The 11,088-nt window shown below is 51.9% G+C and overlaps 1 pseudogene; it reads left to right on the top strand.

The window, feature by feature from the left end:
* LOC103582056 overlaps positions 1–7,084 on the top strand; it is an 8,350-nt pseudogene extending 1,266 nt beyond the window's left edge.
* Positions 7,085–11,088: the final 4,004 nt, after the last annotated feature.

Genomic DNA, 11,088 nt, shown 5'->3' with positions numbered 1-11,088 from the left:
CCCCCCCTGCAGGAGGGTGCCAGCCTTGACACCCTTAGATTCAGACTTCGCCTCACCCGCAGGAGGGTGCCAGCCTCGATGCCCTTAGATTCAGACTATGCATCACCCGCAGGAGGGTGCCAGCCTCGACGCCCTTAGATTCAGACTTTGCCCCACCCGCAGGAGGGTGCCAGCCTTGACACCCTTAGATTCAGACTTCGCCTCACCCGCAGGAGGGTGCCAGCCTCGATGCCCTTAGATTCAGACTTCGCCTCACCCGCAGGACGGTGCCAGCCTCGATGCCCTTAGATTCAGACTTCGCCCCATCCGCAGGAGGGTGCCAGCCTCGACCCACTTAGATTCAGACCACCCCACCCGCAGGAGGGCACCAGCCTCGACACCCTTAGATTCAGACTTCGCCCCACCTGCAGGAGGGTGCCAGCCTCGACACCCTTAGATTCAGACTTCCCCCCACCCGCAGGAGGGCACCAGCCTCGACACCCTTAGATTCATACTTCGCCCCACCTGCAGGAGGGTGCCAGCCTCGATGCCCTTAGATTCAGACTTCGCCCCACCCGCAGGAGGGTGCCAGCCTCGACACCCTTAGATTCAGACTTCCCCCCACCCGCAGGAAGGTGCCAGCCTCGACGCCCTTAGATTCAGACTTTGCCCCACCCGCAGGAGGGTGCCAGCCTCGACACCCTTAGATTCAGACTTCCCCCCACCCGCAGGAGGGTGCCAGCCTCGACACCCTTAGATTCAGACTTCGCCCCACCTGCAGGAGGGTGCCAGCCTCGATGCCCTTAGATTCAGACTTCGCCCCATCCGCAGGAGGGTGCCAGCCTCGACCCCCTTAGAACAGCTGTTAGCAGAATGGAGTTCAGTCACCAGATTCATCTTCACAGTGACAGAAACTTGCACCGGGTCCTGCATATGCTTTTTTCTCAAGACCTGGTGTCTGACACGTGTCCTGGACAACCGTGTGAACTTTGTGTCATAGTGTCGTGGTCTTCCTGCCTGTGTGCCCGCAGCTGTCCCAGTCTGGGCAGAGGGGACTCTGGGGGGAGAGGCGGGCATGCCTGAGAGCAGCCACCTGCAGCTGGGCTCTGATCCTCACCTGGGCTCTCTGTGTGGTTGACGGTAAACCGGGTGCCAGGCCCGTCCTCAGTGAGGGTTAGTACTCACGGCAGGAACAGCGAGCAGTGATCAATGTCTCAATGGCGTATTCGACTTAATTGCACGTTCTCTGTGCTGTTTCAGGAGGAATTTGAAAACTGCGTGACTCAGTACATGAAGGCTATCAACTTTGCAAGAGGAGAACCGAGGTGGGTTTGATCAAAGTGGCTGTTTCTAATCGATCGTGTAAGAGGCTTGAGAGCCAGAACTTACCAGGTGGTTCTGTGTGTTTGGACTCTTGGGTTTTTCTCTTGCTTTTGTTCCTGTTTTTAATGCATTTATGATTGCGCACGCCTCTGGATAACATGCAGACCTGGGCTGTGTTCACACGGAATTTCCCCAGAGCTGCGCCCTCGTGTTCAGTCAGCGGTGATCGTGATTTGTAGATGGCCTCTAAGGACTGTTTTCTCTACAGGCCTTTGTAGTGGATTGAATTATGTCCCCCCAAAACTCCCAGAAGCTTCAATTGTGTCCCCCAAGTTTATGTATTAGAATCGTAGCCCACACTCTGACTGTTAAGAGGGTGGGAAATCCTATTATGGTCATTGAAAGGTGGAGCTTTAAATAGGCGATTGGACTGTAGGACCCTGCCGTAGTGAATGGATTAAAAATGGTGGGCAGGGGCGTGGCTCTGAGGGCTTTAAACGGAGAGGAGAGTCTGTCTTGCTCGCTCTCTCTCTCTCTCTGCTTCCACCGTCTTGCAATGAGACCCCTGGGTCACTGTTGCCTCTCCAGATGGACTTTGGACTTCCCAGCCTCAGAAACTGTAAGCAATAAATTTTGTTTTTCTTTATAAATCACCCAGCTTCAAGTATTTTGCTATAAGCAACAAAAACAGAGTAATACAGCCTCCCTTTTGACCCGTCCCCAGGCTCCCAGGTCAGCATCCTGTTTGGGAGGGCCAAGCCCTTGGGTTCCCTCCCTGGTTGCCCCGACCGGCCTGTACTGCTCCCCTCCACCCCGCTGGACTGCCTGGGCCAAGGCCTCCTGTATCCGTAGAGGTGATTCCTACTCAGTTGATGCTTTCTTCATCAAAAATAAATATCATTATTGAAACTGTCAAGCTTGCATACAAACTTGTATTAATACAAGATGTTTAAATAGGACACAACGTGTGAAGGAGATTTAAATATAAATTGTAGGTTCATCCATTCACTGTGCCAACATCTGCTTGTCCGTGGATGGCCTTCTCTGGCCACACCTTGCCGTAGGTGCTGGGATACAGGGCCCGGCCCCACAGACCCTCCCTCCATGTGGACAGGGGGATGGGAGGCCCAACCTCAAACAGAGGTCCTGAGGACAGTGAGTGTTTCCAAAGGGAGCCCTGTCCTGGAGCTGAGAAGCAGGGATGCTGAGCGCCCCTGGGGAGGCGCCTGGCTGATGCTCCACTGCAGGGGTTGTGCGCACCTGTAGATGGCCCGGTAGGTGACCAGGAGCCTCACAGTGCTGTCAGACCACCTTTAGGAAGTGGCCTGCGTGAGGGGAGAAGGGGGCTCTCATCCAGGGTGGCAGCAGTGGGAAAGGACAGAAGGAGCCCGATTTGAGGGCAGGTGGGAGTCAGGGTGGGAATTAGGGGAGAGGGGCTCCCAGGGAGAAGATAAGATCCTTTCTGGCATGGCAGGACATCCAGGGGAGTCACCAACGGTGGCTGGAATCTTGGGTGTCCCTGTGGGCAGAGGTGACTGTCTGGTCGTGACACCTCGCTCTTCCCTCCTCTCCTGGAAAAGCTGAGAGAAAGAGGTGTCCTGTCCCCAGGTCATGCGATGGCTCTGCGTGAACTCCTCGCAGAAGCAGACCTGTCTTGCTGCGGACGACCTGGTGTCCTTCCTCCTTCCTGGGTCTTTAGTAGCACCGGTCCGTCCAGTGGCCAGCAGTGGGACACCGTCAGGTACCTGAGGCCCTACAGGGCAGAGCTGGCCCTGCTTCAGAGAGTGGCCCTGGAGTGAGAAAGGCAGATTGGCCCGTGATTCCCTTACTTAGATCACTCTGATGGCACCCTGCTGCCCGTGGGAGAAACCCAACTCAGTTCCCCTGCCCACCTTCGTCCACTTTGCACCTGAAGCTCAGGTACAGGGGCTTTGTTCCCCGAATGTCCCACTTCCCCTCCTCTGTCTGCCTGACCCTCTTTCCCCCACTCCTCTCCTGGCTGACTCCTGGTCATCTTTTAGGTCACAGCAAGGATGTCACCTCCTCCAGGAAGCCTTCCTGATTGCCCCTGCTCTTGGCTATTCTTGTCTATCCTATGGCTGGGTCACTGCAGCCTGGGCTGAACTGCAGCCACCAGCACATTGGGAACAGGGCCACCCATGGCTGCCCCAGGCAATGGCTCTGCATCCTGGCCCTCATGCCATTTAGGCCAAAGCTTCTCAGGTGGGGCTGCTGCCGTCTGCTGGACACAGAGAGGAACCTGGGATGCCCCCTGGAAGCCGCCCACCCCCACCAGCAGTCTCAGACAAGCTGGGCTTTGGAGGGCATTTTCAGACTCCCTGTCTTTGCGCCGTAGGTATCACTTCTTGGTGTATAATGCATCGGTCCTCTACTGGCAAATGGTGAGGCCATTTCTCAAGCCTGGATATCATCACCACCTGATCCCCAGCCTCTCCCAAATCGTAAACGTGTTAAATCAGACCGAGGAAGAGGACAAGGAGTGGCGCGCCGAGCTGATGCTGTGAGTTTCAGTTGTCCCGTAACATGTCATGGTCTCCATGTGCGCCTGTAACCTGCTCTGTCCCAGCTGGGTCATTATTTTCCATGGCCAGGGTGCATATGATTTGCTTTCTCCCCTGTAGTTAGAATTAAACTTTTTCTGTGTCTTGTCGAAAGGTTGTTTCTGAAGATGACATCTACTGTGTCCTGTTATGTGGATTTTACAACAGAATGAAGTGGTGTGTTTAGACTCAAAGTGAAGGAAATGTGATTCTGTGTCACCTGACCTGGCTCATGGTTTTAAAATCTTAGTTCAGAAAAATTTTCAACATAGTAGACATTATAGCAACATAAAGCTAAGCCAGAACGGGTGCCCACATCCTGGTGCCAGGCACCTCCGCTGAGAGAGGCCGTGAGAAGCACGGCAGGGCGTGGGCCGCAGGGGTCCCAGCCGCGAGAAGCCACAGCGACAGGCCCGGCAAGTGCTGGGTCATTGTACAGGGCGCACTGGAAGGGGCCTGTCAGAGGGCTTCTGTATTTGGGGAGTTCTCTGTGTAGGACAGTGACGGTGAATGTCCTCTGCGAGGATCCTAATTGTGCCAACACCAGAGAATGCACACTCAGGCCTGAACCCAGAGTCTGCAGCCTTCGACGACCTACTTTATGGCCCTTTGGTGAGCCTGTAAGAGAAAGTGAATGTGGATAAGATCTTTTCTTCAAAGTGTCATTTTCAAATGTCCCAGGTAATGTAAGGGCCAGTAGTTCCCTCTGATGGTGGTGGTGGTGGCACGGCTTTCTCGGCCCTGCTGGCCTTTCCCGGTGAGTCCCCCACCCTGGTTATGGCTTAAGGAGCTGATCCTAGGGTGTCTTTCTAAAGTTTGTGAAACATAAAAACTATAAAAGTATAATAACCTGGTTATTGCACATTTGCAGCAGAAAACAATTTCAACAAGGTTTAATATCTACTATTTTTATGGTATCCAGGGAACTTCTTGAGTGTTATCTGCAAGCCGGAAAAAAAGAGGAGGCTGCCAGGTTTTGTTCCACGGCAGCACCATTCATAAAAGCTCACGTGCCGCAAAAATACCGACAAATGTTTTCTATTATGGTAAGTTGACCTATTAGAAATATGGACATAGGAAGTAATTTTCTTAAAAGTCACCGTTCAGCAAAGTATGCATAAAAGCCACAAACAAGTCCATTAATTGAGAGATATTTAAAAAACGTGTGAACAAATAAAAACAAATGAAAGAGAAGACGAAATTCATCTCATGTGAAGACATACGTAACCACGACTTTTCGAAAACGAAACGTCTTCTGCCTTCTTTGTTTTTCTTTGACTATTTCTTTTGTAACAGCATTGAATTTTTAAAAACTTAATAGAAAATTTGTAAAGACACGAACAATTACTACAAGAATGTGCATGGAAAGCATTCATCAGCTATTCATTTTTATGTTTAGGGAGTTATAGCTGAAGTTATATCTGAAACACTAAATATAAAATGTATTTAATGAGGAGAGACATGTTAATTAGAAATATTAGTTTTAGAGGAGGAATATTTGCAAAATAATATCTGCCCACAAAATCTGGATCTTTACCTAATTGCTTATTTAAATCCAAATTAATGCTCTGTTCCATTTTATGACAGGTTCGTTATGAATTAATTGACGAGCTTCAGTTAAAGGAAGAAAAGAAAAACTCCATTAGCCTGTCAGTCACTTTCCACATTAATATGCTAAGAGCGTAAGTAGTTTTGGAAGATCGAGCAAAAGTTGGGTTTCACAAGTGCTTAGCTCAGGAGGCCTCTGCTGCTCCAGGAGGGGGTGCCCTGTGCCAGCGGGTGGGTGGGTTTGGAGTTGCAGGGAGCTGGCCCGGAGGCGGCCGCAGGCTGGAAGTCATGAGGGTGTGGCTGGTCTCAAAGCCACCCCCAGCCCCTTGCCCGGCCTCCCTCCCAGGACTGAGAAGGAGAAGCCAAGGAGGCCCCCAGAAGGGAGGATGTGGCTTCTAAGCCAAGGGAAGCAAGTGGTGTTAGGAGAAGAAAGTTAGAAGAAGAAACTGTGTCAGATGCTTCTGACAGGTTATGCCAAATGGGGCTTGAGACGTGACTGTGAGATTTAACAAAGCAAGAGCAGTTTGTGGATAAAGTCCTGATGGGAGTAGGTGAGAGTGAATGGGGGAGAATAATTGTACCAGGGAGTAGAGAGGGCTCTTGAGGAGTGCGCTGTGAAAGGCGACAGACACCTGCCAGGGTAGCTAGGGGGAGGTGGGGTGGTGGAGATCACGGTGATTTGGGGTCAGAGGGGAGCAGGGGACCACGGCCTGCTGGCTCTGAGGGGAGCAGGGGACCGCGGCCTGCTGGCTCTGAGGGGAGCAGGGAGGCTGCAGTGATTTGGGGTCAGAGGGGAGCAGGGGACCACGGCCTGCTGGCTCTGAGGGGAGCAGGAGACCGTGACCTGCTGGCTCTGAGGGGAGTAGGGGTCCACGGCCTGCTGGCTCTGAGGGGAGCAGGGAGGCTGCAGTGATTTGGGGTCTGAGGGGAGCAGGGGACCACGGCCTGCTGGCTCTGAGGGGAGCAGGAGACCGCGGCCTGCTGGCTCTGAGGGGAGCAGGGAGGCTGCAGTGATTTGGGGTCTGAGGGGAGCAGGGGACCACGGCCTGCTGGCTCTGAGGGGAGCAGGAGACCGCGGCCTGCTGGCTCTGAGGGGAGCAGGGAGGCTGCAGTGATTTGGGGTCCGAGGGGAGCGGGGGACCGCGGCCTGCTGGCTCTGAGGGGAGCGCTCCAGTGAGAGGCGCGCTGGCCCCAGGTACTGCAGCAGCTGAGAGGAGAGGACCCGAGCATTTCCAGGGAAGGGAAATTTCCACGTGCCTCTGGCCACTGGCTCTGGCAGAGGGTCCCGTGCACGTTTTCCTGGAGTGCACCCATGTTCAGTTATTTAGGAGGAAAGGCCACCCCCTGGGGCTGAGGGAGTGTGCGGAGTTGTGATAACTTGTCTGGCTAATTTGAGGAGAGAGGGACAGGGGATTCTTTTAGGTCTTCTGTTTAGTGGGAAACAGGTTCATAGACAGAGTTTCTCTTAGAATAATTTGAGTAAATTTGACAGGAATTTTTAGTTATTTAGTGTTTGAATTAATTCTAGAAAACTGGATAAAAATGATTTACCAGAAGACGTCAGCCCAGCTCTGAAGAAGGCATATAGACATTTAGGTTTTTATAATCACCAGCGCTTTCCTTCAATTAGAGAAGAAAAGTAAGTGTTTATGTTTTTCCAATTTTACATCTACGTAATCATTACACAGAATTTAGTAAGTACTGGATAATGTGAAAAATATGAACACAAGCAGCCGGCACCGCAGCAGCCGGTCAGCCGTTGTGGACACTTCGGTGTATTTCTTCCAGTGCTCCTTGTCCTGGGGTCTGTACTGTCCTGGCGGTACTAGCGATACGTAACCTTACATCCTGCTTTTTAAAATCAAATTTGACTCAAGCAAAAGCATTCTCAAGTTATTACAACATCTTCTTACACCTTTCTGGAGAGCCCCTAACATTTCACCACGTGAAAGAACAAGCATTTTTCCTGAGCATGTCCCAGGCTGCTTTGTTTCAGTTCTGGGCTTTCCCGGAAGCAGGTCACTGAGCTGGAGCTGTCTGGGGATCTGGAATGTACTCCCAGTTTATTTTCACAGAGGTGGCATGGCTTCGTCCCCAGCCCCAGCAGCTGCTTTGTCACGTGCCTCATTAGACTGTATTTGTTTAAGAGAAAGTGTTGGGGGATCCTTGTTAATTTGGTAGGCTGACATCATCTTATTGTTTTGGTTTTAGTTTGCATGTCTCTGATTAGCAGTGAGGTTTAATGTTCAACCACGTTTGGGGGGCCTTTGAACTACCTCTTCTGAGAGTTTGTCTTTTGAGTTCTCAATGATTTTCTCCTCAACTTCTATCCGGTCCTAACATATGAAGCATTTTGACCCTTTGCCTATAATAATTGTTTTGGATGTTTTTTCTTTTTGTCATTTGATAATTGATTTGGGGGTGCTGTGGGTTGAATCGTGTTCCCTAAAAGATATGTCCAAGTCTTAACCCTCGGTACCTGTAATGTGATCTTACTTGGAAGTAGAATCTTTGCAGATTTAATTAAGTTAATATGAAGTCATACTGTATCAGGGTGGGCCCTAAATCCAGTGACTGGTGTCCTTTTAAGAAGAGGAGTGTTTCAGCCCAGAGACACACAGGGGAGCAGGCCACGTGAGGTGGAGCAGATATCCAGGTGCACGCCGTCGGCAGCGAGCAGGCGCCCTTTGCCAGAATCTTCAGATGGGTGCAGCCCGCCAAGCCCTGGTGGCAGACGTGTGGCTTTCAGAACAGTGGGACAATAAATTCCTGTTGTTTTAAGCCACCCAGTTTGTGGTAATTTATGATGGCAGACCTAGGAAACTAATCCAGGGGGTGTGTGGTTACTCACGGCTGTCTAACAAATTACCACAAATTTAGAAGCTTAAAAGAAGACCCGTTTATAATCTCACGGTGTCTGCGGGACAGGAATCCGAGCTCTCTGGGTGTTGGTAGGATTCCGTCCTTGTGGACCGAGGCCCTCCGCTCCTTGCCACGTGGTGGCTTCATGGGACAGCTCGCTCCATCAAAGCCAGCAAGGGAGAAAGTCAGCAGCGCACCAGACGTCAGAACTGCTCATAAGCTAATCACGGAAGCGGCATGTGCTCAACATCTAGGTCTTTCATCGGTTACAGACAGGGTACAAAGAGAGGGCCACGGGAGGCCACAAACAGCAGGAGGTGGGACCACCGGGTCTTAGGGCAGGTGCGCTGGAGTGGGGAGGGTGCCAGGGACGAAGTGTTCTGCTGCCGCTGGTTCCGAGCAGGGCTTTGCAGACCCTGGAGAAGGTCAGTAAAGGCTCTTCGGGAGGCACGTGAACTCGTCCGTACATAGGTACATGTTCGTGTACGATTTTCTAGAAGGAGGTTCACATCTTTCATCAGATTCTTACGCCAGGCGGAGCCGCAGCCTCCCCTGACATGGCTCCAGTGTCCCCTTTCTGAGAATCTGCTCATTATTCCCTTAGGAGACATTTCTAGAGGTGGGCTCTGGGGCACTCGGTGCATGTCGTGAGGACTGTACGATGCACACGGTCACGGAAGCTGGTGTCCGTCCTCAGTGACCCGAGCAGCCGGGTGACACAGGGCACGCCCTTGCTGCACCCTCCATGTCCCTGACTGTTGGCGATTCTGAACATGTTGCCTGAATTTACTGGTGTTTTTTCTCTTTTGTTATTTTTCTATTCATTTTTTTTACCCAGTTAAACAAAATCACTTTACTATTGACTGGTAAAAACTTTTTCTGTTTTAAGATTTGATCTCTTCAGCCCAGTATATTCACAAATTACTTCAGTTCACGTACCTTTTGCTTTTTTTTTTTTTTTTTTAAATAATTTTGATGTACAGAAGTGTTTTCTTTGATACAAGGATAATTTGAGCTAATGTTTATCCCCCACCAGTCCTGGTCCGACTCTGTTTAGGTCCTTCTTGGGCCTTAACTTGTCACTTCCCCAGTAGCCTGTGAGTGACACTGAGCGGGTGGCCTCTGCCGTCCACCAGCCTTTCACCGTGTGGTTTCTCTCTCTACCTGCCACCTAGCCAAGGCCTCCTTACCCTCGGGATTATGAATAATGGTCTCTGTCCCCGCGTACCTTTTGTTTTTTTTTTTTTTTTAAATAATTTTGATGTACAGAAGTGTTTTCTTTGATACAAGGATAATTTGAGCTAATGTTTATCCCCCACCAGTCCTGGTCCGACTCTGTTTAGGTCCTTCTTGGGCCTTAACTTGTCACTTCCCCAGTAGCCTGTGAGTGACACTGAGCGGGTGGCCTCTGCCGTCCACCAGCCTTTCACCGTGTGGTTTCTCTCTCTACCTGCCACCTAGCCAAGGCCTCCTTACCCTCGGGATTATGAATAATGGTCTCTGTCCCCGCCAGTGTCCCTGTGGCTTCACGTGGGCATTAACTTCTAGTTTTGGCGTCGTGGCTGGAGAGCGGAGCCAGAACAGTTTCTGATGTGCACAGTTCAAGTTTCCCTGCAGCCTAATATGCGACCAACATGTGGTTGCTGCTCTGGGCCTGGGAGAGCAGCTCGGTTTGTCCTCTGCTGCTGGGAGACTCTGCCTCCCGCATGGCCTGTCAGGGCTGCCTTCAGGCGGATTCCATGTCCTCGGAGCCCTGAGAGCCCGGAGGCTTCCTGACACTGTGGGGGTCCTGCTGACAATTTTCCACCCGGGCTTCTGAGTCCAGAATTGTGGGTGGGAAGAATAATGATTCTGTTAGTTTAAAACCAGAAAAGGACTGAAAACCAGTGATTCATCCTTTTATGGATTCTGTCTTCTTGACCTGCCCAGTTCAGGTAGGATGTGGGGAGGCCGGGCCTGCCAGGGCCTGTGGGGGTCCAGAGGCTCAGCAAGAGGAGGTGGAGATGGGTACGGATGGGGGAGCAGAAGGCCCTGCACCCCTTCCCAAAGCAGCCTCCTGCCCAGAGCAGCCCAGGGTGGGAGGCAGGGGGCCGGCACACCACACGGAGAGCCGAGCTGGATTTTCACCACCGCAGCTGCTTGTGTTTCTGGATGTGGCTGTGGTTATACCTAGGAAAGGGTGGAAAAGGCATAGGGGACAGTTGGCAATGTCTGGAGACACTTTTAATGGCCACTGCTGGGGATCTACTGGCATCTAGTGGGTGGATGCTGCCAACATCCTGCAGTGCACAGGACAGGCTTACCCCACCCGACAGAGAATGATTTGGTCCAAAAGGTGAAGTGTCAAGGCCAAGAAGCCCTTGTCTTTCTGTAGCCAGGACCGCACTCCTGATTCCTGCCGCTTGGTAAGTCTTAAGATGCGGTGCTTTAGCCCACCAGCTCTGTTCTTTTTCCAGGTTGTTGTGGCCATCATAGGTCCTTTGCATTTTGGTGTAAATTTTAGCATCAGCCTGTTGATTCTACAAAGACCCCGATTGGTGACTGCGAACGCTGTTGGTCACACCCCTACCTGCTTGTCACATGGCTGGAAGAGCCTAGGCTCTGTGTCAGGAGGCACAGGTCTGTTTCCTGCAGGGCCTGCTTCCTCCCGAGCCTATGAACGTGGGTAGTGACAGGCCTTGCTGAGCCGCCGAGCCGCTGAGCTGCCGAGCCGCTGAGCCGCTGTGCAGGGCGGGGCTGTCCTGCTGCCTCCCCCGGGTCTGCACTTGCCCGGAAGAGCTGCAGCGAGGAGCAGAGCATCCACCCGCACGTGGGC

Source organism: Galeopterus variegatus, unplaced genomic scaffold (assembly GCF_000696425.1).
Source record: "Galeopterus variegatus unplaced genomic scaffold, G_variegatus-3.0.2 Scaffold14757, whole genome shotgun sequence".
Classification (NCBI taxonomy): Eukaryota; Metazoa; Chordata; class Mammalia; order Dermoptera; family Cynocephalidae; genus Galeopterus; species Galeopterus variegatus.
The sequence above is the reverse complement of the archived record's forward strand: the minus strand, read 5'-3'. Positions and strand labels throughout refer to the sequence as shown.